The sequence below is a fragment of the Scyliorhinus torazame genome, chromosome 10, assembly GCF_047496885.1.
Source record: "Scyliorhinus torazame isolate Kashiwa2021f chromosome 10, sScyTor2.1, whole genome shotgun sequence".
Classification (NCBI taxonomy): Eukaryota; Metazoa; Chordata; class Chondrichthyes; order Carcharhiniformes; family Scyliorhinidae; genus Scyliorhinus; species Scyliorhinus torazame.
This window is the reverse complement of record NC_092716.1, coordinates 185,138,965-185,166,290: the sequence shown is the minus strand read 5'-3', so window position 1 is coordinate 185,166,290 and position 27,326 is coordinate 185,138,965. Positions and strand designations below refer to the sequence as shown.

General features: G+C 46.3%; 1 protein-coding gene across 2 annotated transcripts in view; it reads right to left on the bottom strand.

Moving 5' to 3' along the window:
• bet1l (Bet1 golgi vesicular membrane trafficking protein-like) overlaps window positions 1–27,326 on the bottom strand; it is a 68,176-nt gene that overhangs the window by 9,021 nt on the left and 31,829 nt on the right. The window lies entirely within an intron of this gene.

Genomic DNA, 27,326 nt, shown 5'->3' with positions numbered 1-27,326 from the left:
CCTGATCCCTGGACAGAGTCCCCGCTAACCCTGATCTCTCGACAGAATTCCCACTCATCCTGATCCCTCAACCACAGAGTATTTGGTCAGTTATCTCACTTCTGTTTATGGTGCCTTGCCGTGTGCAAACTGGCTGCCAGGTCTGGCTACCTATTTCAAAGTAATTTATTAGCTGTAAAGCACTTTGGGATGTCCTGAAGCTGTTGTATAAATGGATGTCCCTTCTTCTTTTACCAGCTGAGGTCATTATGGTGTGGTGATATATCCACCTAGAGTTTGAAACGGAGTCAGATAGGAACAGAAGTAGGCCATTCAGCCCCTAGCCTCATCCCCGAGTCTGGTGTAGTAATTGATGGAGATCGATTGCTGCGATTTGACAGCAACTCCATTATCATTGGATTATGCAACTGCCAGGATGGTAGATGGCAAAGTAGACGTACCTTGTTTCTTGACTAGCAATTGAATTGTTCCTACTTACCGATCCTAGAATCAATACCGTATGCATTCCGAACAGTGCCTTCCACTTTCCACCTTTATTTTAATCTACCTACAGTGCATTAAAATCATCCAACATTATTCTCCTAGTTTTGATCGCTCTTGCCTCAGTAATGACAGTTAGCCGTGGCTCCAGAGTCCATCTTCCTGTATTGGTGTCAGTGATTCAGTCTGCTTTTCCAACAAGTGTTTGTCAAGTTTTACTAGCTCACCATCGCTACTGCTGAAAGTCTGCATAAATTGACCACTTGTTAACGACTAAGAGCATAGAGCCCAGAAACTGACCAAATGGCCCAACTAGTCTGTGCCAATGTTTATGCTCCACATCACCCTATCAGTATAATCTTCTTAAGACTGCTTGAAGTGTAATAAAGTACCTCATTACCCTGCTGTTAAGTCAGCATTACTGGATATTCATATACATGCAGTTCCCAACATGCTCATTACTTGAAAGATACCCAAGTGAATAATCAGAGAAAGCACAATGTGAAACAAGAGAATCTGATTCAACATCTCAAAGTTAATGAGGCAGAAGCTAACATTACTAATCATAGAGGGCCCGTGCCATAACATAGATCTCAGGAGAACTAAATTTTAAAAAAATACAGTGAGAACGAAACATGTTGGGGATTCTAATTATGGCCAAGGAGATATATTACTTCACACATGAAGAGCAGGACAGTTGCCTTTATCGTTTTGCTTTGACAAACCCTGCCTGCTACAATGTAAATGGCCTTCTGATTTGTATGATTCTAAGAAATGTGAACTCTTGCGTAGGAGCTACAATTCAACTTGCTTTAAAATGGTGTTTATGGCAAAAATACAGTTCCCATTTGCAAAACAAGTCTACCAAGAACTAAAACCTGTTCTTTTGTGTGCAATGTGTGAGCAGGATAGACACTAATGACCCACCATAGTGAAATAGCCAACACATTGTCTGTCAAGAATTGTGGGTTCAATTCTCACGCGAGCCTTGAGCATTTATTCTATTTTGACATTGCACTGCAACAGGGGGAGCACTGCCTGAAGTACCACCTTTCCAACTAGACACTGAACCAAGATTGCATCTGACCTACCAGGTGGGTGTAAAATATCCCATATCGTTACTCGAAAAGGATCAAGGGTATTCTCCCAGCGTCCTGGCCAATATGTAGACCCAAACTAATACTTAAAATAGATGATCTGGTCATTACTGCATTGCAGTTTGTGGAAGTTTGAACAAAGAACAAAGAAAAGTACAGCACAGGAACAGGCCCTTCGGCCCTCCAAGCCTGTGCCGACCATGTTGCCCGTCTAAACTAAAATCTTCCACACTTCCGGGGTCCGTATCCCACTATTCCCATCTTATTCATGTATTTGTCACTTAAACATCGCTATCGTACCTGCATCCCCCACCTCCTCCGGCAGCGAGTTCCAGGCACCCACTACCCTGTGTAAAAAAACGTGCCTCGCACATCTCCTCTAAACCTTACCCCTCGCACCTTAAACCTATGCCCCCTAGTAATTGACCCCTCTACCCTGGGAAAAACCTCAGAATATCCACTCTGTCTATGCCCCTCATAATTTTGTAGACCTCTATCAGGTCGCCCCTCAACCTCCGTGGTTCCAGTGTAAACAAAGTTTATTCAACCTCTCCTCACAGCTAATGCCCTCCATACCAGGCAACATCCTGGTAAATCTCTTCTGCACCCTCTCTAAAGCCTCCACATCCTTCTGGTAGTATGGTGACCCAAATTGAACATTATACTCCAAGTGTGACCTAACTAAGGTTTTATACAGCTGCAACATGACTTGCCAATTTTTGTACTCAATGACTCGGCCAATGAAGGCAAGCATGAAGGTATGCCTTCTTGACTACCTTCTCCACCTGTGTTGCCCCTTGCAATGACCTGTGGACCTATACACCTAGATCCCTCTGACTGTCCATACTCTTGAGGGTTCTACCATTCACTGTATATTCCCTATCTGCATTAGACCTTCCAAAATGCATTACCTCACATTTGTCCGGATTAAATTCCATCTGCCATCTCTCCGCCCAAGTCTTCAAACGATCTAAATCCTGCTGTATCCTCTGGCAGTCCTCATCGCTATCCGCAATTCCACCAACCTTTGTGTCGTCCACAAACTTACTAATCAGACCAGTTACATTTTCCTCCAAATCATTTATATATACTACGAACAGCAAAGGTCCCAGCACTGATCGCTGCGGAACACCACTAGTCACAGCCCTCCAATCAGAAAAGCATATATGTAATGTATGTAAATTGCCATATGTAAATTGGCTGCCGTGTTTCCTACATAATAAAAGTGACTACACTTTTAAAATATTTCATTGGATATAAAGCGCTGTGAGACGTGCTGGGGTGGGTGTTGCATAAATACAGGTCTTTCTTTCTTTTCCTGGACTCAAACTTACAATTCCATTTTATACAATAAACTGCGCATTCTAATGTCACAGCAATCTCCTCGGAATATGATGCACGTCTATGCTTGTGAACGCACAAATATAAACTATAGGAACTTTCTAGTCAAATACAAATGGCATCTGACCCACTCTGTATTCTTTGTGATTATCCTCCCAAGGCGAAGGCCCCTCACTGTCAGGGGCTGAAATTATGCTTTTACATTGTAACTAGCGATGGTTACGCTGGTCAGATCTTTTACTTCTAATTTCATGTCATGCAAACATCCACATCCAGGTTTTAGGACATTTTACTAGAACTGTCCATTCCACAGCACCATATTGTCTCGAGTATGATAAGGGTTTGGTGCAGTAGGACCTCGACTAGGCACATAATGCAACATGGCTTGTAAGGGTTAGAATGGTTGCTTGTCATAATGGTTTATATCTCAGGTCTAGATCACTAATGCCCAGCCAGCCCCTCACCCACCTTAAACCGCCACCACTCAAATGTTCTGCATCACAAGAGAAGGGTTATGTCATCTGGCTTCACAATAAAAACCATGACAACACAGATAGATGACAAACACAACAAAGTGGCACACACTGTGCATTTGTACACATGACTGCCTTTAAGAGAGAATGTAAAAAAAAGGTTTCATCAAATCCACCAAACCTAGAAGATTACAAGGAAGATCGAAAATACAGCAAAGGCGCATCATTAATCATTGGAGGAAAAGACTGTTGGACAAAAAAATAGAGGCAATCTTGAAGGAGGTCACATATCAGATTGAGTGAACAATTGTTTTATTTAATTGACAATTAGCCACAAAATACTTGATTAAAACATTTCTTCAAATAAAACATTAGTTAGAACTTACAGCAAAATACAGGACAAATTCCAGTCTATCAGAAGGCTCAACGTGTCAAGTCTCATCTTTAGCGAGCAACCATTAATAATCTTAATAATACCGAACTGAGGAATTCCAGCTTTTAGAGTCTCAGTCTGTGTAAGGATTTCCAAAATGCATCGCAACATGGAATTATTCTCAGCTAGCCTTGTGAAGATGGCCACTGAGGAAGATGAGGGCTCTCAGCAGAAAATACTGGGTAGTCTTCACACTCTGGGGTATCACCACCCAGAGATAGTGTTAATGGTCTGTCATGATTATCTGTCCCATCACACCACATTGACAGCCCCCCAGGCGGCTGTAATACTGAACAGCATGGCGGAGATTATTCAAAAAACGCTTGATGAAATTAGTGAAGAGCTAGCGCAGAAGGTTATTTATTTGGCTGCACTGTGGACCACTAAGTCAACAGGAGTACAAGCTGATAGCCAGGAAGCTGCAAGCAATCTCCTGGTTACCATGAGCTTCAGGTTTATGGATCAAGTTGTCCAACTGACCATGGAGAATTTCAAGGAAGGGCATCTTCCATATGTGTACATGGTGAAAACCTTGGGCAAAATGGCAACAGAAAATGTGTACGCCATGGTGCCTTTTCTTAAATCTATTATAGGGATGATGATTCCAGTTCTCTCTGGAGTTAAACAGGATGAGCTGAAAGTTGTATTTGCAGCAGCACTAGGAAGTTTCAGCAAGAGTATTCTGACCTATCTGGAGAATATGGAGAATGCTCCAGACTCTACAGTGACTAAAGAGTCTTTCTCCTCTGAGATTTGCACTGTCTATAACTTGTTCTTCAAGGTGTGGCTCGAGAAGGAGCCCTCTAAATTGAACATCCATATAGTGGAAGCTCTAGGCTACATCAGCTCTCTATTACCCAAAGATAGATTAGAGAAAGAACTTCCCAGGATAATTCCAGGCATCCTTTCTCTCTACAAGAAACATCCTGGACATTTTTCCATCACAGAGTGTCTACGACGGTTACTGGATGCTGCCATGGAGATGAGGTACCCTGGGTTGAAAGCACAGCTGGACATTCTTCTTAATAATCTCCACCAGCAGATGTGCCATTCGGTGGGGCCTAACAACCATCGTGCTATCAAGAACCAGAACGAGATTCTTCGCTGCTTCACAGTTCTGGCCCCAGCTTACGCAGACTCATTGGTAGACTTTCTCTTACCCAAGTTAGAGAATACAGATGAACAAACAAGAGTGGGAACTCTCAGTATACTGAGACATCTCATCAGTTCAGTATCCTCGCACTTAGAGGGCAAAAAAGCTCAGATTGTGGCCGCTATTAAACCAATGCTTCTGGATAACTCCACCAATCAGGAGAAGAAGTTAGTTGCCCAGGTAATATGTGCCCTGGCCCAGCATGGTTACCTTGAGCCAGAAGAAGGAAAGGCAATGGTGGAATTCCTCATCCGACAGTGTGCTGCGACCACTGATTCAGCCACCCCGGTACTAACCAACCATCAGGAAGAGCAGGTAACGGATGAAGATTTAATCACAGTCTGTGAAACAGTGATGTTTATGATCACAAATACTGTGAAGATGGAGGATGTTCTCTGGCCATTCTTACTGGAGTGTGTCATCAAGACTCCGTATACTAAAGCTTTAACAACAATTTGCAATTGTTTAGCACATCTGGGGAAGAAGAAATTGCAAGGCAGCAGTGAAAAGTTTTCACTTACTTACAATGGGGATACCAGTCTCCCTAAAACCCAGGCACTGCTGTCCAGGCTCCTCCTTGTGTCTTGTTGCCCTTATCAAGGAGGAAGCCGAGGAGCTGCAGCACTGAGGCTAATGCAAGTCTTGAGCTCTAATATTCACCCAGCGATAGGGAGTGGGTGGGATGAGGAGCTCCCAGCATTAGTTGACCAATTACAAGACAATTCTGTGGAGTCTTTATCTGAACAGGAATGGGAAGAGAAACTGTTGCTGTTTCTGTCCAAAACTCTGAATATCATTGACGACGAGGAATGGACGAATCAGCTCTGTGATGAACTGTGTCAACAGATTGATAGGAACCATCATTCCCCACAGGAGAAGGGTTTTCTCTATAAAGCTCTTGGGATAGTACTCAGTCAGGTCCGCAGCAAGAATATAAAAGAGGAACTTCACCAAATATTGTTGAATGTGCAACACAATGAGAGTGCAGAGAGAGAGGGAGCAGCCATTGCCATTGGTTTCTGTGCCATGACCCACTTCAGTGACACCCTCAGTAGCCTGGAGGAGTTTGCTAATTCTAACAGAATTAGGTGTACTAACAGTTTCTTCAATATACATAGGAGCAAGCCTGATGTGGATCTAGATCAAGCTAAGAGCACACTAGTTCTGTGCTATGGGAACATGGCACTCTATGCACCTGAGGAACTAGTGCTGTCCAGAATTGAGACCCATATTCTGCCAGCTGTTAGTCAATTCATTACACGTGGGCATAGCAAAAAGTCCAAACCCAAGGATTTCACTCTGAAGCTCAGCCTAATAAAGGCCATAACAATGATAGCCAGATCCCTGCACTCAGATCACCAGAGTGTTCCCTTCAACTCCATTAGAAAGAGAGAGCTTTTAACATACATGCAGCGTCTTATTGAGGCTGAACCACGAGAGTTGCTGGACAGCCCCGTTCGACAATTAGCCATGAATGCGTGTCTACATCTTGTACAATTACACACGGAATCAAAGCAAATAGACACCTCCCAACTGATTCACATCTGCCTGACCAGTACTTTCAGCATTCTACCTTCAGAATTGGATAAGGGCAAAGGCACGGATAGTAACAAAGAGACCACAATACTTTATATCCAAACTATGACTGCTCTACAAGAGCTTCTAAAGCAAATATTACTTCAGCGCCTTTCTTCTGAAGGTCTACAGGCCATGGTTAAACAACTTGAAGAGTGGATCGTTTCAACAAAGGACTATGAACGAGAGAGAGCTATGGACATGACCTTGACACTGTTGAAATATTACATGGAGAAGCTTGATGTCAGCAACGTAGTGCCATTAATTAACACAGGGACTTTGATTGGACGGATAATGCCGCGCTGTGCAGACCCATCACGATCTATTGGGCAGATGGCCATGGACAGTTTGCACATAATTTTGAACATTCGGTTATCCTATGAAGGCACCAATCTGGATCAGGATAAGGAGCAGCTACAGGTTCTGCAATCAGTCAGAGAAGACTTGGTTAACCCTGATACTTCAGTCCTCCTCCAAGCATGCTGCCAGATCGCAGAGGTAATTTCAAAGTGTTTGCCCCATGACCAGTTGGGCAATCTGCTCTTCATGGCCTTCAACGGACTGTCTGATCAACATCCCAGCTGTTCTAGTGCAGCTGCTATACTCATTAAAACCATCATTAAAAAACATGGCAGCGAACTTCAGAATCAGGTCCCAGAGTTACTGGAAGTGTTGAGGGGTCAATTGCAGTTAATTCCTTGCAAAGAGGTGAAACTTTCTGTTCTGCGGAGTATTGCCATTCTGGCAGAAAAAAATACAACAGCAGTTGTATCATGTCTCCTCACTTACCCTGTCCCTTTGGACCAATACATCACTGATGTTTGGAGATCATTAGCGGAGGACACAGAATGTGCCCCGAGTACAATGAGAGTACTTTTGGACACATTGAACAAACAATTACAATGTGGAGAGAAGAAAACCTATCCCATTAGCGAAAATGTGACACTCTACCCCACTCTCCGAACGCTGCCCGCTGTCTGTGCTCTGTATGAGATGATAAACATGCCTGAATCGGCACAGGCTGTAACCAAATTGTTTCCACAGTTATTCAGTGCTCTGCTCATCCATCTCAATTCCTCTGTCAATGTTCGTCTACCCAAAGTTTTTATTCCCAATTCTGAAGTGATGCAGATGGGATTTGCAGTCCAGCCTCAAACAACAAGAAGTGGAGACATGTGCATGAAATGTGCAGAGACTTTAATGGGCTTGTTAGATAGGACAGGGAATCAGAAAGTGCTAAACTGCATGATGGAAAATGGAGGCTGGAACCAAATGATGGATCTCCAAAAATGTCACATGGGGGTTGTCCAGTTGGCCAAAGCAATGGGCAGTTCCGCTGGTGCCAGTCTGACTGGGATTGTAGATGAGCTCACAGAACTCGTTCCCACCCTACAAGAATGTCAGAAAATCACAGTGGCTGCATTCTTTGGAGAGCTTTTAAGATCACCACTGGTTTCACAGCTGGAACTCACAGATGTCCTGATGAGCAATTTGCTTCAATGCCTGATCAATTCTTCTCCTGTCCTTCAGTTATTGTGCATCAGGGGACTGGACAACGTCACAACTGGAGCTCCTCACTGCATCGAAAAATATTCTCGCCAAGTGCTCGGTTCGCTCATTTGTATGATGGGATCCAAGGAGCACGACAATGAGATATTAATGTTTGAGGTACTCTCCTGCCTTGGTAAACACTTGAATCTGTTGAAAGCGAGTACTATCAAACCCTTTCTCATCAAAATCCTCACTGGGATACAACCATTCTTTGAATTTACCTGTGATAAAGTAAGAGCTGAGGCATTTATTGTATTTGGAAGCTTAGCCAAGTGTGGAACCAGAGATCCCAAATCATACATGTGCCGACAAACCCATTCCAACCTAGTTCGATTGTTACTACAGCTGGATGGAAATAGTGAGGATGTTTCTAAGTCTTGCAACCTGGCACTGCATTTGGTTGTCCCCCTCATTATCTCACCCAAGGCTGCTTCACTACTTACAAAATATTTAGGGGAGCCCACATTGAACTATATGGAGTTCCTGAGGGCTATTTCACAGCAACTTATCAAAGACTTTCCTGACAGGATCCATCCTTACATTATGGACTGTCTGTCCTTCTTCAACAGCCCAGAGGATCAGCTCAGAGCAAATGCAGTCACCCTGTCAGGTTTATTTTTCCAACGTCCAGAGAAACATTTGAAATCTGTCCAGAGATTCACCTGATGGATGAAATTCTGCAACTGATATTAGACTGAAGCCAACAAAAGGTCCTGATCCTCAGCCTCCACTTCAACCCCAGCCCCTATCCTCAGCCCCCCTCTTCAACGCGGTCCCCGATCCTCAGCCTCCACTTCAACACGGTCCCCGAACCTCAGCCTCCACTTCAACACGATCCCCGATCCTCAGCCTCCAATTCAACACGATCCCCGATCCTCAGCCTCCACTTCAACACAAGCCCCTATCATCAGCCCCCTCTTCAACACGGTCCCCGATCCTCAGCCTCCACTTCAACACAAGCCCCTATCCTCAGCCCCCTCCTTCAACACGGTCCCCGATCCTCAGCCTCCACTTCAACACAAGCCCCTATCCTCAGCCCCCTCCTTCAACACGGTCCCCGATCCTCAGCCTCCACTTCAACACGGTCCCCGAACCTCAGCTTCCTCTTTAACATGGTCCCCGATCCTCAGCTTCCTCTTCAACATGGTCCCTGATCCTCAGCTTTCTCTTCAACACAAGCCCCTATCCTCAACCCCCTCTTCAACACGGGTTCCGATCCTCAGCTTCCTCTTCAATACAGGCCCCAATCCTCAGCCTTCTCTTCAACAACAGCCCTTATCCTCAGCTTCTTCTTCAACACGGACTCCGATCCTCAGCCTCCTCTTCAACACCGGCCTCTATCCCCAGTCTACTGTTCAACACCGGCCCCGATCCTCAGCCTCCTCTTCAACACCGGCCTCTATCCCCAGTCTACTGTTCAACACCGGCCCCGATCCTCAGCCTCCTCTTCAACACCGGCCTCTATCCCCAGTCTACTGTTCAACACCGGCCCTGATCCTCAGCCTCCTCTTCAACACCGGCTTCTATCCTCAGCCTCCTCTTCAACACCAGCCTCTATCCTCAGCCTCCTCTTCAATACCAGCTTCTATCCTCAGCCTCCTCTTCAACACTGGCCTCTATCCTCAGCATCCTCTTCAACTCTGGCCTCTGATCCTCAGACTCCTCTTCAACAATGGCCCCTATCCTCAGCCTCCTCTTCAATACGGGCTCCTATCCTCAGCCCACTCTTCAACATGGGGCCTTTATTTTCAGCCTGGACTTCAATATGGGTCCCAATCCTCAGCTTCCTCTTCAACACCGCCCCTATCCTCAGCCACCTCTTCAATATGGGCCCCTATCTTCAGCACCCTCTTCAACACCTGCCCCTATCCTCAGCTTCCTCTTCAATACGGGCCCCTATCTTCAGCATCCTCTTCAACACCGGCCCCTATAGTCAGCCTTCTCTTCAACACAGGCCACTATCCTCAGCCTCCTCTTCAACACCGGCCCCTATCCTCAGCTTCCTCTTCATACGGGCCCCTATCCTCAGCTTCCTCTTCATACAGGCCCCTATCTTCAGCATGCTCTTCAACACCAGCCCCTGTCCTCAGCATCCTCTTCAATACTGGCCCGTCCTCAGCCTCCTCTTTAAAAAAAATATTTTATCAAGGCAGATATAATTTTAACAAGTTTCAAGAGGAAAAATAACAAAGTAAATAACACCCACCCAACCAACAATCAAACCCAGCCACCATGGCTTACATACACAATTCCCCAATCCCCCATACCTACTGTTTTCCACATCAACCAACCCCACATGCCTCCCTCTTTCCTTTTACACCCCTCCTCCCGCTCTTCTGGCAGCTTAATTTTCCCCAAAGAAGTCGATAAACGACTGCCACTTCAACACTGATCCCCTCAGGATGAATTTGATCTTCTCAAGCCTGAGAAACCCAGCTATGTCACTGACCCATACCCCCGATTTTGGGGGTTCAGAGTCCCTACACGCCAATAAGATCTGTCTCTGGGCTACCAGGGAAGCAAAGGCCAAAACATCAGTCTCTCTCGCCCCCTGAACCCCCGGGTTTTCCGACACACCAAAAATCACCACCTCTGGATTTGGAACCACCCGTACCTTCAGTGCCTTTGACATGACATTGGCAAATACCTGCCAAAATCCCCAAAGCCTCGGACATGCCTAAAACGTATGGTCATGATTTGCAGGCCCACCCGCAAACATCTGTCCTCCAACCCTTCAAAGAACCTGCTCATTCGGGCCACAGTCACATGTGCCCTGTGGATGACCTTAAATTATATCAGGCTAAGCCTGGCACACGACGAGGATGTGTTGACACTACTCAGGGCATCCTCCCACAACCCCGCCTTTAGGCTTCCTCTTCAATTGGGCCTCTATCCTCAGCCTCTTCTTCAATACGGGCCCCTATCCTCAGCCTCCTCTTCAATATCAGCCCCTATTCTCAGTCTCCTCTTCAATATGGGCCCATAGCCTCAGTCTCCTCTTCAACACCGGCCCCTATCCCCAGCCTCTTCAATACCGGCCCCTATCATCAGCCTTCTCTTCAATACCGGCCCATATCCTCAGCCTTTTCTTCAATACAGGCCCATATCCTCAGCCTCCTCTTCAACAACGGCCCCTATCCTCAGCTTCCTCTTCAGCACTGTCCCATATCCTTAATCTCCTCTTCAATACGGGCCCCGATCCTCAGCCCCCTCTTTAATATGGGCCCTTATCTCCAGCCCCCTCTTCATACTGGCCCATATCCTCCGGCTCCCCTTCAATGCAGGCCCCTATCCTCAGCCCCCTCTTTAATACGGGCCCCTATCCTCCACACATGCTTCAACACGGGCCCCTAATAGCACAGTGGGCTAAGACAGCTGGCTTGTAATACAGAACAAGACCAGCAGCATGGGTTCAATTCCCGGTCCAGCCTCCGAACAGATGCCGGAATGTGGCAACTAGGGGCTTTTCACAGTAACTTCATTGATGCCTACTTGTGACAATAAGTTATTATCCTCAGTCTCCTCTTCAACACCGGCCCCTATCCTGAGCCTCCTCTTCAACATGGGCCCCTATCCTTAGCTCCCTCTTCAACACGGGCCCCGATTCTCAGTCTCCTCTTCAATACCGGCCCCTATCCTGAGCCTCCTCTTCAACACGGGCCCATATCCTCAGCCTCCTCTTCAATACCGGCCCATATCCTGAGCCTCCTCTTCAACATGGGCCCATATCCTCAGCCTCCTCTTCAACACGGGCCCCGATCCTCAGTCTCCTCTTCAATACCGACCCCTATCCTGAGCCTCCTCTTCAACATGGGATCCTATCCTCAGCCTCCTCTTCAATACCGGCCCCTATCCTCAGCCTCCTCTTCAACGCGGGCCCCGATCCTGAACCCCCCTCTTCAAGCCTCTTCCTCAATTGACTGCATGAAAGGGTAGTTGGGGAAAATCCCTCAACTGATTTACAGGTGTCTGGACTTGCTTCTCAAGTACAGTAACATGCAGGGCTACACACCAAAATGTTGGAATGTGGGATAGGCTGGATGGCTCGTTTTTGACCATTGCAGGCACAATGGGTCATGTGGCCTCTTTTTGTGCCATAAACATCCTATGATTCCAAGATCTTCGGCCTCTTCTTCAACATAGGCCCCAATCTTCAACCCAGATCCCAACCTTCTCTTCAAAACAGGTCCCAATGCTCAGGTCCCATTCAATACAGGCCCCAACCCTCAGCCTTCCCTTCAATACAAGCCCCATTAAACTTGTTTTTGCCTGCTAATTGTTTCAGAATGATGTTTTGTCATTTTCCTGATTGTAAATCAATAGCAATCCTGTTGCAATCTTCAATCAGTACTGGCTGTGATCATGGTGAAATCTCCCTGTGTGCACCTACAATTGTGACATTTCTTGCCCCTCAGTCTATGGAACTCCTTGCTGTATCATGATGCTACAGATGCGTCCTTGAAGGAGGCAAGAGCACCAGCATCAAGGCCAAGATCATCCGAAACCAACTCCGCTGGACTGGCCAAGTGCTTAGGATGTCCTGACATCTTCGCCCAGCTCAAGGAAGGCTCCCGAACAAGAGGAGGACAAAGGAAGCGCTTCATAGACATCCTGAAGGCTTACCTCAAGAAATGCAACACAGACTTAAGTTTTGTTCAGAAGAATAAGAAATGTTACAACACCAGGTTAAAGTCCAACAGGTTTGTTTCAAACACAAGCTTATATATATATATATATATATATATATATATAGACAAAGTCAAAGATGCAAGACAATGCTTTGAATGCGAGCATTTGCAGGAAATTAAGTCTTTACAAATCCAGAGATAGGGGTAACCCCAGGTTAAAGAGGTGTGAATTGTCTTAAGCCAGGACAGTTGGTAGGATTTCACAAGCCCAAGCCAGATGGTGGGGGGTGAATGTAATGCGACATGAATCCAAGGTCCCGGTTGAGGCCGCACTCATGTGTGCGGAACTTGGCTATAAGTTTCTGCTCAGCGATTTTGCGTTGTCGCGCGTCCTGAAGGCTGCCTTGGAAAACGCTTACCTGGAGATCAGAGGCTGAATGCCCTAGACTGCTGAAGTGATCCCCGACTGGAAGGGAACATTCCTGCCTGGCGATTGTCGCACGATGTCCGTTCATCCATTGTCGCAGCGTCTGCATGGTCTCACCAATGTACCACGCTTGGGTACATCCTTTCCTGCAGCGCATGAGGTAGACAACGTTGGCCGAGTCTCAACACCGACAACTGCCAATCTCCAGACGCAATTCTGCAACTCATCCGCTTCATTCTGGATCACAACGTCTTCACCTGCGACAACACGGGCCCTTGGGGCAGCACGGTAGCATTGTGGATAGCACAATTGCTTCACAGCTCCAGGGTCCCAGGTTCGATTCCGGCTTGGGTCACTGTCTGTGCGGAGTCTGCACATCCTCCCAGTGTGTGCGTGGGTTTCCTCCGGGTGCTCCGGTTTCCTCCCACAGTCCAAAGATGTGCAGGTTAGGTGGATTGGCCATGATAAATTGCCCTTAGTGTTTGGTGGGGTTACTGGGTTATGGGGATAGGGTGGAGGTGTTGACCTTGGATAGGGTGCTCTTTCCAAGAGCCGGTGTAGACTCGATGGGCCGAATGGCCTCCTTCTGCACTGTAAATACTATGATAATCTATGAAACAAGTTCTTCATCCAGACGCACGGAACAGCCATGGGGACCAAATTCACACCTCAATATGCCAACATCTTTATGCACAAGTTTGAACTAGACCTCCTCACCGCACAGGACCTTCAACCGACATTATACACCAGATACATCGATTACATTTTTTTCCTTTGGACCCATGGCAAGAATCACTGAAACGACTAAACAATGACATCAATAAGTTCTATCCCACCATCAGACTCATGGACTGCTCTCCAAAATCGGTTGCATTCTTGGACACACTCATCTCCATCAAGGATGGTCACCCTAGCACTTCACCTTACCGCAAGCCCATGGATAACCTCACGATGCTCCACTTCTCCAGCTTCCACCCAAAACACATGAAAGAAGCCATCCCCTATGGACAAGCCCTCCATACACACAGGATCTGCTCAGACGAGAAGGAGCGTAACAGACATCTACAGACGCTGAAAGATGCCCTCGTACGAACGGTATATTTCGCTCGACTCATCGATCGACAGTTCCAACGTGCCACAGCAAAAAAACGAACCAACCTCCTCAGAAGACAAACACGGGACACAACCGACAGAGTACCCTCCGTCGTCCAGTATTTCCCCGGAGCGGAGAAACTACGACATCTTCTTCGCAGCCTTCAACACGTCATCGATGAAGATGATCATCTTGCCAAGGTCATCCCCACACCCCCACTACTTGCCTTCAAACAACCACGCAACCTCAAACAAACCATTGTTTGCAGCAAACTACCCAGCCTTCAGAACAGCGATCACAACACCAGACAACCCTGCCATGGAAATCTCTGTAAGACGTGCCAGATCATCGACATGGGTACCACCATTACACGCGAGAACACCACCCACCAGGTACGCGGTACATACTCGTGCGACTTGACCAACGTTGTCTACCTCATACGCTGCAGGAAAGGATGTCCCGAAGCGTGGTACATTGGCGAGACCATGCAGACGCCGCGACAACGGATGAACGGACATCGCGCGACAATCGCCAGGCAGGAATGTTCCCTTCCAGTCGGGGAACACTTCAGCAGTCAAGCGCATTCAGCCTCTGATCTCCGGGTAAGCATTCTCCAAGGCGGCCTTCAGGACGCGCGACAACGCAAAATCGCCGAGCAGAAACTTATAACCAAGTTCCGCACACATGAGCACGGCCTCAACCGGGACCTTGGATTCATGTCGCATTACATTCATCCCCCACCATCTAGCCTGGGCTTGTGAAATCCTACCAACTGTCCTGGCTTGAGACAATTCACACCTCTTTAACCTGGGGTTACCCCTATCTCTGGATCTGTAAAGACTTAATTACCTGCAAATGCTCACAATTAAAGCATGGTCTTGCATCTTTGACTTTGTCTATACATATGTTTCTGGAACATACCTCTTCATTCACTTGAGGAAGGAGCAGTGCTCCAAAAGCTTGTGTTTGAAACAAACCTGTTGGGACTTTAACCTGGTGTTGTAACATTTCTCACTGTGCTTACCCCAGTCCAACACCGGCATCTCCATATCTTGTTCAGAAGAGACCGACTTGGAGGGATCTCCTGATTGAAGGAACACAATTCTTCTGGACACCCAACAGCAAGAGGAGACCCAGAAAAAGAGCCCGAAAAGGAATAACAGTATTCTCGAGTCTAAGGGCCGATTCCGCCTCCTGGAAAAACCTGCCAAGTGCACGGTCAAAGATGCAGCTCTAGAATTGGCCTCGCAAGGACCCACAGAACCCATGACCAGTAACACAGGTGGATAATCATGTTTTTTAGCGAGTGATTGCCTAAGAAAAAATCCAGTGACTGGGCAAGGCCTGGCCCTATCTGGTGACTAGAACAACAACATTCTTCGAAATGGTAAGACAGAGGCCAGCTTTCCTGATCAATCTCTGTTCTAGTGAGGCATTTGTGCACACAGAGATGCACCATTAATGTGACCAGGTTGCACCATTAATGTGACAGGTTGCGTGTTTCACTGCAAGGAATTTGCAGATCATTTATGAGTCAAAGAATCATGAAGCACCAGTCAGGACCACAGACTGGGAGATAAGTCAAAGACTAGGAGAAGGCCGTTCTGTTCTGTATTCAATTAGATCACGGTTAATTTGTGCCTCAACTACATTTGCCCATTTTACTCCATAACCCTTAATACCCTCTGCAATAAAAATATAAAGTTTAAAGCCATCAAAATTTCAACTGACCCAATTACAAGTATAGCAAATTCTGAAAGGTGAGAAATAAATTGACTACAGCAAGCTGAGTTGACCTGTTAATGAGCGAACCTGTAAAATTTGGCACATATTTAAGGAGCAATTATTTGGTCCAATTCGAAACCAGTACATGCCTCTCAAAGGTAGAAGCTTAACTCATGTAGTTAGGCAACCATGGTATACACACAACGTAAAAGACAGTATTAAAGATAAAGAAAAGACTTCCAAAAGTAGAAATGCACGATCACTAGAAAAGACAATGGAGGGATACAAAGAAAATAATGAGGGGCAAGGAAGGACAAGCTTGCAAGTGATATCAAGGCTAACAGGACAAGTTTTTATAATTATAGCATCTTCCATTCATATAGCACCTTTACATTAGTAAAACATTCCAAGTCACTTCACAGGAGCATTACCAAACAAAGTTTGATATCCAGCCAAATAACCAAAGGATTAGTCAAAGAGGTAGGTTTTAATGATCATTTTAAAGAAGGGGAGAGACAAGGTTGGGTTTAGGGCAGAGGGGTTTGAGGTAATTCCAGAGCCTAGGACCTAGAAAGCAGAAGGCATAGCCTCCAAAGTGGAGCAATTAAAATCGGGAGCACTGGGCGAAATTAGAGATAGGGAGAGGGCAAGGCCATGGAGGGGTTTGAAAGCAAATCGAGGCGTTGCCAGATCAAGAGACAATGCAGGTCAATGAGCACGGGTATGATCTTTGTACAGGACTCGGTCTGAGTTAGGCCACAGGCAGCAGAGTGTTGGTTAAATTCAGTGTTATGGAGGGTGGAGGCTGGGCAAGAGTGTGGTCGAATAGTCAAGTCTGGAGATAACCAAAGAATGGCTGAGAAAGTTAATAGACAATATGGACTTGTTAAATGAGTGCTTTGTATCTGTTTTAACAGAGGAAGAGGAAGCATAAAAATAAGTCAAGAGGTGGACCCTAGTGATTCAGCCAAGTAAAAAGAGTAACAAATAAAGTACTGTAATGGTACTTTAGATAAATCTGCTGGAAGTGACATTTCCACTTTACTGTATTAAAAGAAACAGGTGGGTATATCATTCCATTATTTAAGTGAGGGAGGAAGCCATACACAGTGGGGCTCCTGAACCACACCATACAAGGTTTAACATAGAGTTGGCCACCAAGGCGCAAACATTCATCTCACATCTTTCAGGAATGAAGAGAGGCTGGTTAGGCTGAGGTTGTTCTCCTTAGAATAAAGAAAGCTGATTGAGGTGTACAAAATTATGAAGGACATTGGTAGGGTAGATGGGAAGAAACATTTCCGCTTAGTTGAGGGGTCAATGACCAGGGGATATAGATTTAAGGTAATGGGCAGGAGATTTAGAGGGGATCTGAGGAAAATCTTTTCCACCCAGGATGATGGGAATCTGGAACTTACTGCCTGCAAGGGTGGTAGAGGCTGGAACGCTCATAACATTTAAGAAGCATTTAGATTAGCACTTGAAATGCCATAGCATACAAGGCGACACACCAAATTCTGGAAAATGAAATTAAAATAGATAGATGCTTGAAGGCCGGTGTAAACACAATGGGCCAAAGGGCCCCTCCCTCTCTGTGCTGTAAAACTCTATGACTATGACAAGAGAAAGGCTGCCAAAAAAAGAGGGAGAAACCAGGAAATGACAGTCCTGTGGCTGCTAGAATCTGGAGTAAATGAGCATTTAAACAATGACAAACGATCAGTGTGTCAGCATGAATTTATATCAGGCTGGTCACGTCTGATTAATTACGTTGATGTTTTTCCACTAACGTGGTGGATAACGGTGTTGTCTATAGGGACTTCCAGAAGGAATGTGATGAACGACAAAGGGTCATTAACAATAATCTCATTATTGGTTGCTTTTTTGAGAGTGCGAATTGGCAGAACTTGACAAATGACTTCTCAGACCTATACGGAAGCCTCAATTTTTCACTTTCAATAGATTGGATGAAGGGAGAGTTATACATCTAGGTTTATACATGATACTAATTTAGGAGGAACATTAAGTTGTGTAGGTGAGAAGGAAGTTACAATTGGACAGAAGATAAAATTAATTGAGTCGTAAAAATTATGGTAGATTGTGGGAAAGAGTGTGATCCTCCACTTGAGGTCTGAGGAAGACATGGGAATATTTTCCGAATGACAATAGACTAGGAGCTGTGGAACAGCAAAGTGATTTGGGCTTCCAGGTACACAAATCACTAAATGTTCATGCACTGATACAAAGGTAATTAAAATGATTGGTGGTATTTATTTATTTCAAGGGGGTTGAAATATCAACTGGCAGAAGTGGTGCTTTAGTTGTACAGAGACCTCATCTGGAGTACTGTATGCAGTTTGAGAGAACCACATCTCAGGAAAGATAAAAGCAGAAAATACGGGTAACACAGAGGTCTGTGTTCATATAATCCTCGCTCTCTTCACTGGTATCTGTACAAAACGGGGTTGTGTCAAACAGACAGAGTTCAATTAGCATAGTTGCTTCACAGCTCCAGGGTCCCAGGTTCGATCCCTGGCTTGGGTCACTGTCTGTGCGGAGTCTGCACATTCTCCTTGTGTGCTCCGGTTTCCCCCCACAGTCCAAAGATGTGTAGGTTAGGTGGATTGGCCATGCTAAATTGCCCTTAGTGTCCAAAAAGGTTAGGTGGGGTTACTGGGAAATGGTAGAGGTGTGGGTTTAAGTAGGGTGCTCTTTCCAACGGCCGGTGCAGACTCGATGGGCCAAATGGCCTCCTGCTGCACTGTAAATTCTATGATTCAATGATAAGAGTGGAGTTCAGCTGCAAGATGGACCGAGATCGTTCAAACAGATTCCATGTTCAAGGTGAAATGGAACAACTGTTCACCCAACTATTCTTTGTCAGAGAGACTAATTATACTGAATTTGCTACTGCGTGATTAACAGAAGAATGTTGGAGACAAAGTGAGCGACAATAAGCAAGTGATTGACCAACAATGGAATGTTTTCTCTGAGCTGGAGAGGGCAGAATCACAGTGATCTAGTCAGTTTTTTCACCTTTGCCAGGAGTAATTATTTTGAGTGACATTAATTGAGGGATAAACATTGTCCAGAACACCAGGTGAACTTTATTGTTTTCCTTTGAAATAGTGCAATGGGATCTTTTACATCCAAGGTGAGTGCAGTGTGGGAGCTGAGATAATGAGGTTTAATTCGCTGTACTATTATAACTTGGGTCTGACATTTATTACAGTTGTTGGAGACAGGCAGGCAAGAAGCTAGTGCCCTCTGCGGGAGATCACGAATATTGCTCTGGTTCATGATTCCTAATTATCAGAGATTGTTTTCTCTCATTCATTAATAGAGAAATCCCAACAATCAAGAATGATAGGTCCGAGAGACAGAGTAACCAACTCCTCCTCCGATTTCTTATGCTCTCATTCCTCTCTGAAGTGTATTTCTGCTGCTGTGCTGACTGTCCTATATTTACAATTTTACTCCCCAGTCTTACTCCATTCTCAGTCATTCCATGATGGCTTTTCCTGCACTAATCCATCCTGAATAATCCACGCAGCCTTGCTTTCACTCAGTCTACCAGTTCTTTCTAAATAGGCACAACAGGCAGTTTCATGGTTTTTGTCTGTCTCCCTGACCTGGACTTTGACAGGCATGCTGCTAGATAAGCCTGTTAGCCAGCGTCCTGGGAAATGAGGAAAGGTCTGTTGCGAAATTGGCAGCCTGAGTGCTCGCACTGCCACAAGCTGCCTTGCAGGAATGGAATAGAGCATGGAGTGCCGCTGCCTGACACACACGATACTGTGCACCAGGGAAAGAAACAAATAAGAGTAATCTTCCATCAGATCACAACTAAATGAGACACCGCCAATGCTCTTGGGCACCATCTGCAGCACTCCCATCATTCATACCAGGATATTGAGTTTAATTATCACTGTCTCCTCGCTAAATTATGCAAGCAGGACAATGGAGAGAATTACCTTGTGTGCAATTACATTTACTCCATGGTCACGGAGCAACATAAACTACTCTCTGTGCAATAATTGTGGGTGTTCCAAATTGATCTGTGAAGACTGTAAAGCAAAGACTATAGTTGCATGACAAATGCACTAACAGATCAACTCCACCTCATCTGTTACAACCTACGTATAGATAATAAAAAACACAAATCCCAGAACAATGATGACAACGCTACAGTCACTACCAACTCGCAATTAAAATGCATCAGTTGCTTTTGGGGAATATATAAATAATGAGGTGGTGTAATATGATGCGATCGCACAGTGTCCTCGCAACTCTGGAAGTTTGGTGCAGTCAAGAAATTTGACAAGTTTAAAGTCTCCACATTCTACTTGGGGCAGTCGTGGTGCTAAATTCTGTATACCCACAGCACAAATCAATACAAAGCTGCAAATGCTTACTGAAGCCAGGAGAACACTTGTTGCCGACAAAGGTATTTCATTCTCCAACACCATCATCTTTTTAGCTCCAGATCAATTCTACGTTAGAAGGTAACTAGTGGTGTAAAATCTCCACGGCAGTAACCAAAGTCACCAAATTTAAGAATCAGTGATGATAAAAGCTTTTATTTAAATGTAGAGTGTAGTTAGAATATGGAACTTTCTGCCACAAATTTGCTAAAGAAAGATCTATAAATTGTCAAAGGAAATTAGATTGCCATTTGGAAGAGGACCATTAATGTGTACTAGTTTACCCAAAAAGGCTGCAGGCAGCAATCAGGATTTAAGAAGCTATATCTGTTTGTTTTCTATGCATCTTCAGCAAATTATTGCTCAGGTTGTTGAGTTAATTTGCATGGTTAGCTGGTAACTTTGAATGCTGATCAAAGGATTAATGCTCCAGATCTCTCCATAAGCTCTTAAGTGAACTTTTAATCAGCCCTGTTTAGGGCCAATAGGCCTACTTCCCTGCTCTTCCCTACATTCTTGCAATTATTTTCCTTCAAGAATTTGTCAATTCCCCTTTGAAAATTATTTTAAATCTACTTTTATTGTTCCTTCAGGCAGAGTATTCCAGATAGTGGCAACCTGCTGTATGAAAGAAATTCCTACCTTTTCCCTGGTTCTTCTGGCTTCCACACCCGCAATGTCTCACTATGTCCCAACTCCTAGGACTCAAATACTGAGTGGATGCCCATGCCAATTTTACAGGTACCCACCCACCTGTGAACATAGTGGACTCACAGCCACACCTCTGCCTCTCTGTCAGTGAGCAACTCACAGATAAGTATGGCCGAAGGCTTCTCATACGCTTCTCTCCCATTCCTTTCATAGGTTATTCATTTGGAAATTGCTCTCTGAATGCACTATACAAAGTGCATAAGTGATCATGTGCACCTGCTTCACGCCAACACGCTCACTGCAGGCTGTGCAAGTGGTGCCTGGCAGGATCTCGGTGGAAGCCCAGGAATGTCACCACACATCCCCTACAATGTGAAATCAGAGCCTGGAGGGAATGGGAAACAAGATAGATGTGGAACTACTGGGATCCTTTGTTGAAAAACATGAGAACTAACAAAGGTTTGCAGCAATGCATCTTTCAGTGGAGGCAGAATTGAAGCAAGCAGGCAAATCCATTCTATGTGCGCTAAATACAATGGTGCTGTACTTTCAAAACAATGGCCACTCTTTTTTCTATCCTAAAAATGAGATGTCAACCTGGTGAAGCTACAAGACAGGACTACTTGTGTGCCAAACAGCATAAGCAGCAAGTAATAGAGCTAACATAGGTACCAACGACATAGGTAGGAAAAGGGATAGGGATGTAAGGCAGGAATTCAGGGAGCTAGGGTGGAAACTTAGATCTAGGACAGAGTTATTATCTCTGGGTTGTTACCCATGCCACGTGCTAGCGAGACGAGGAATAGGGAGAGAGAGGAGTTGAACACGTGGTTACAGGGATGATGCAGGAGGGAGGGTGTCAGATTTTTGGATAATTGGGGCTCATTCTGGGGTTGGTGGGACCTCTACAAACGGGACGGTCTACACCTGGACCAGAGGGGTACCAATATCCTGGGGGGGAAATTTGCTAATGCTCTTCGGGAGGGTTTAAACTAGTTCAGCAGGGGCTTGGGAACCTGAACTGTAGCTCCAGTATACAGGAGGTTGAGAGTAGTGAGGTCATGAGTAAGGTTTCAAAGTTGCAGGAGTGTACCGGCAGGCAGGAGGTGGTTTAAAGTGTGTCTTCTTCAATGCCAGGAGTATCCGGAATAAGGTGGGTGAACTTGCGGCATGGGTTGGTACATGGGACTTCGATGTTGTGGCCATTTCGGAGACATGGATAGAGCAGGGACAGGAATGGTTGTTGCAGGTGCCAGGGTTTAGATATTTCAGTCAGCTCAGGGAAGGTGGTAAAAGAGGGGGAGGGGTGGCATTGTTAGTCAAGGACAGTATTACGGTGGCAGAAAGGACGTTTGATGAAGACTCGTCTACTGAGGTAGTATGGGCTGAGGTTAAAAACAGGAAAGGAGAGGTCACCATGTTAGGGGTTTTCTATAGGCCTCCGAAAAGTTCCAGAGATGTAGAGGAAAGGATTGCAAAGATGCTTCTGGATAGGAACGAAAGCAACAGGGTTGTTATGGGGGAGTTTAACTTTCCAAATATTGACTGGAAACGCTATAATTCGAGTACTTTAGATGGGTCCGTTTTTGTCCAATGTGTGCAGGAGGGTTTCCTGACACAGTATGCAGATAGGCCAACGAGAGGCGAGACCATTTTGGATTTGGTACTGGGTAATGAATCAGGACAGGTGTTAGATTTGGAGGTAGGTGAGCACTTTGGTGATAGTGACCTTCTCAAACGCTTTACTGAAATCCATATACACCACACCAACTGCTTTACCCTCATCCACCTGTTTGGTCACCTTCTCAAAGAACTCAATAAGGTTTGTGAGGCACGACCTACCCTTCACAAAACCGTGTTGACTATCTCTAATCAAATTATTCCTTTCCAGATGATTATACATCCCATCTCTTATAAACCTTTCCAAGATTTTGCCCACAACCGAAGTAAGGCTCACTGGTCTATAGTTACCGGGGTTGTCTCTACTTCCCTTCTTGAACAAGGGGACAACATTTGCTATCCTCCAGTCTTCTGGCACTATTCCTGTAGACAAAGATGACTTAAAGATCAAACCCCTAACATGGTGACCTCTCCTTTCCTGTTTTTAACCTCAGCCCATACTACCTCAGTAGACGAGTCTTCATCAAACGTCCTTTCTGCCACCGTAATACTGTCCTTGACTAACAATGCCACCCCTCCCCCTCTTTTACCACCTTCCCTGAGCTGACTGAAATATCTAAACCCTGGCACCTGCAACAACCATACTGCAGAAAATACGGAGGCATGGGATTCAGGGTGATTTAGCAGTTTGGATCAGAAGTTGGCTAGCTGGAAGAAGACAAAGGGTGGTGGTTGATGGGAAATGTTCAGACTGGAGTCCAGTTACTATTGGTGTACCACAAGGATCTGTTTTTAAAAAATATATATTTTATTCAAGATTTTTTGGCCAAACATAACAGTACACAGTTTTTATTTTTAATAACAATAAAACAATATAAATAACAGTGGCCAGTTTTAAACAAATAAATAAATAATATATAAACAAAAACTAAATGGCAACTCCCTTATCAAAAATAGTTACTCTCCAAAAGTACAATCTAACAGTCCAATATACATTACCTAAAACAAATGCCTATAAATATACAATGACATCCCAGAGAGCCCACCCGGGTCCTCCCCACCTCCCCCCCCCCCCCCCCCCACCACCCCCCTCCCCCACCACCCCCCTCCCCCCTGGGTTGCTGCTGTTGCCTTCTTTCTTTTCCATTCCCTCTATCGTTCTGTGAGGTAGTCGACGAACGGTTGCCACCGCCTGGTGAACCCCGGAGCCGAACCCCTTAATACGAACTTGATCCGTTCTAGCTTTATAAACCCTGCCATGTCATTTATCCAGGTCTCCACGCCCGGGGGTTTGGCTTCCTTCCACATAAGCAATATCCTGCGCCGGGCTACCAGGGACGCAAAGGCCAAAACATCAGCCTCTCTCGCCTCCTGTACTCCCGGCTCTTCTGCGACCCCGAATATAGCCAACCCCCAGCTTGGCTCGACCCGGACCCCCACCACCTTCGAAAGCACCTTCGCCACCCCCACCCAGAACCCCTGTAAGCGCCGGACATGACCAGAACACGTGGGTGTGATTCGCTGGGCTTCTCGAGCATCTCCCACACCTATCCTCTACCCCGAAAAATTTACTGAGCCGTGCTCCAGTCATATGCGCCCTGTGTAAAACCTTAAATTTTATCAAGCTAAGCCTGGCACACGAGGACGACGAGTTTACCCTACGTAGGGCATCAGCCCATAGCCCCTCTTCGATCTCTTCCCCCAACTCTTCCTCCCATTTCCCTTTCAGCTCATCTATCATGATCTCCCCCTCGTCCCTCATTTCCCTATATATATCCGACACCCTACCATCCCCCACCCGTCTCTGAGATCACTCTATCTTGCACCTCCTGCGTCGGAAGCTGCGGTAATTTCCTCACCTGTTGCCTCGCAAACACCCTCAGTTGCATATACCTAAACGCATTCCCTTGGGGCAACCCATACTTTTCCGACAGCGCTCCCATACTTGCAAACGTCCCATCCAGGAACAGATCTCTCAGTTGTACTACCCCAGCTCTTTGCCATACTCCAAATCCCCCATCCATTCTCCCCGGAACAAACCTATGGTTATTTCTTATCGGGGACCGCACCGAGGCTCCCGTCCTTCCCCTATGCCATCTCCACTGCCCCCAAATTTTTTAGTGTTGCCACCACCACTGGGCTTGTGGTGTATTTCTTCGGTGAGAACGGCAACGGTGCCGTCACCATTGCTTGTAGGCTGGTCCCCTTGCAGGACGCCCTCTCCAATCTCTTCCACGCCGCTCCCTCCCCTTCTCCCATCCACATACACACCATTGAGATATTGGCGGCCCAGTAATAATTGTTTAGGCTCGGTAGTGCCAGCCCCCCCCTATCTCTACTACACTGCAAGAACCCCCTCCTCACTCTCGGGGTCTTCCCGGCCCACACAAAACTCATAATACTTTTCTCAATTCTCTTAAAAAAAGCCTTCGTGACCATCACCGGGAGGCACTGAAACACAAAGAGGAATCTCGGGAGAACCACCATTTTAACCGCCTGCACCCTCCCTGCCAGGGATACCATATCCCATCTCTTGAAATCCTCCTCCATCTGTTCCACCAATCGTGTTAAATTAAGCCGGTGTAAGGTTCCCCAATTCTTGGCTATCTGAATCCCTAAGTACCGGAAGTCTCTTGTTACCTTCCTCAGCGGTAAATCCTCTATTTCCCTGCTCTGCTCCCCCGGATGCACCACAAACAACTCACTTTTCCCCATGTTCAATTTGTACCCCGAAAAATCCCCAAACTCCCCAAGTATCCGCATTATCTCTGGCATCCCCTCCACCGGGTCCGCAACATACAACAACAAATCATCCGCATACAAAGATACCCGGTGTTCTTCTCCTCCCCGAAACACTCCCCTCCACTTCCTGGAACCCCTCCGTGCTATGGCCAGGGGCTCAATCGCCAATGCAAACAATAACGGAGACAGGGGACACCCCTGCCTCGTCCCTCTGTGAAGCCGGAAATAATCAGACCTCCGTCCATTCGTGACCACACTCGCCCTCGGGGCCCTATACAGCAACTGTACCCATCCGATATACCCATCTCCAAAGCCAAATCTCCTCAGCACCTCCCACAGATAATCCCACTCCACTCTGTCGAATGCTTTCTCGGCATCCATCGCCACCACTATCTCCGCTTCCCCCTCTGGCGGGGGCATCATCATTACCCCTAGCAACCTCCGTATGTTCGTGTTCAGCTGTCTCCCCTTCACAAACCCGGTTTGGTCCTCATGGACCACCCCCGGGACACAGTCCTCTATCCTCGTCGCTATCACCTTGGCCAGAATCTTAGCATCCACGTTTAAAAGGGAAATGGGCCTATAGGACCCGCACTGCAGCGGGTCTTTTTCCTTCTTTAAGAGGAGCGATATCATTGCCTCGGACATAGTCGGAGGCAGCTGCCCCCTTTCCCTAGCCTCATTAAAGGTTCTCGTCAAAAGCGGGGCCAGCAAGTCCATATACTTCCTATAAAATTCCACCGGGAATCCGTCTGGTCCCGGGGCCTTCCCCGCCTGCATGGTCCCAATCCCTTTCACTACCTCCTCCATCTCAATCTGTGCTCCCAGTCCCGCCCTCTCCTGTTCCTCCACCTTCAATGATAATCTATGATTAATCTAGGACAAAGGTTCGGCACAACATCGTGGGCCGAAGGGCCTGTTCTGTGCTGTATTTTCTATGTTCTATGTTCTATGTTCTTAGGGAATTCCAGCTGATCCAGAAAGCACATCATTCTCTCCTTCCCTTCCGGGGGCTGAGCTTTATATAAACTTTCGTAGAATGCCTTGAACACCCCATTCACTCTCTCCGCTCCCCGCTCCATCTCTCCCTCCTCATCTCTCACCCCCCCTATCTCCCTCGCTGCTCCCCTCTTCCTCAGTTGGTGGGCCAGCAACCGGCTCGCCTTCTCTCCATATTCGTACTGTACACCCTGTGCCCTCCTCCATTGTGCCTCTGCATTACCCGTAGTCAACAAGTCAAATTCTACATGTAGCCTTTGTCTTTCCCTGGACAGTCCCTCCTCCGGTGCCTCCGCATATTGTCTGTCCACCCTCAAAAGTTCTTTCAGCAACCGCTCCCTTTCCCTACCCTCCTGCTTTCCTTTATGTGCCCTGATAGATATCAGCTCCCCTCTAACCACTGCCTTCAACGCCTCCCAGACCACTCCCACCTGAACCTCCCCATTGTCATTAAGCTCCAAGTACCTTTCAATACACCCCCTCACCCTTAAACATACCCCTCATCCGCCAATAATCCCATGTCCATTCTCCAGGTTGGGTGCTGTCCTTTTTCCTCTCCTATCTCCAGGTCCACCCAATGTGGAGCGTGGTCCGAGATAGCTATGGCCGTGTATTCCGTCCCTGTCACCTTCGGGATCAATGCCCTTCCCAAAACAAAAAAGTCTATCCGTGAATATACTTTATGAACATAAAGGAGAAAAATGAGAACTTACTCCTAGGCCTGCTAAATCTTCAGGGGTCTACTCCTCCCATCTGCTCCATGAAGTCCTTGAGCACCCTAGCTGCAACCGGCCTCCTCCCAGTTCTGGACCTCGATCTGTCCAGCCCTGGGTCCAGCACCGTATTGAAGTCTCCCCCATTACCAACTTTCCCGCCTCTAGGTCCGGGATACGTCCCAACATACGCCTCATAAA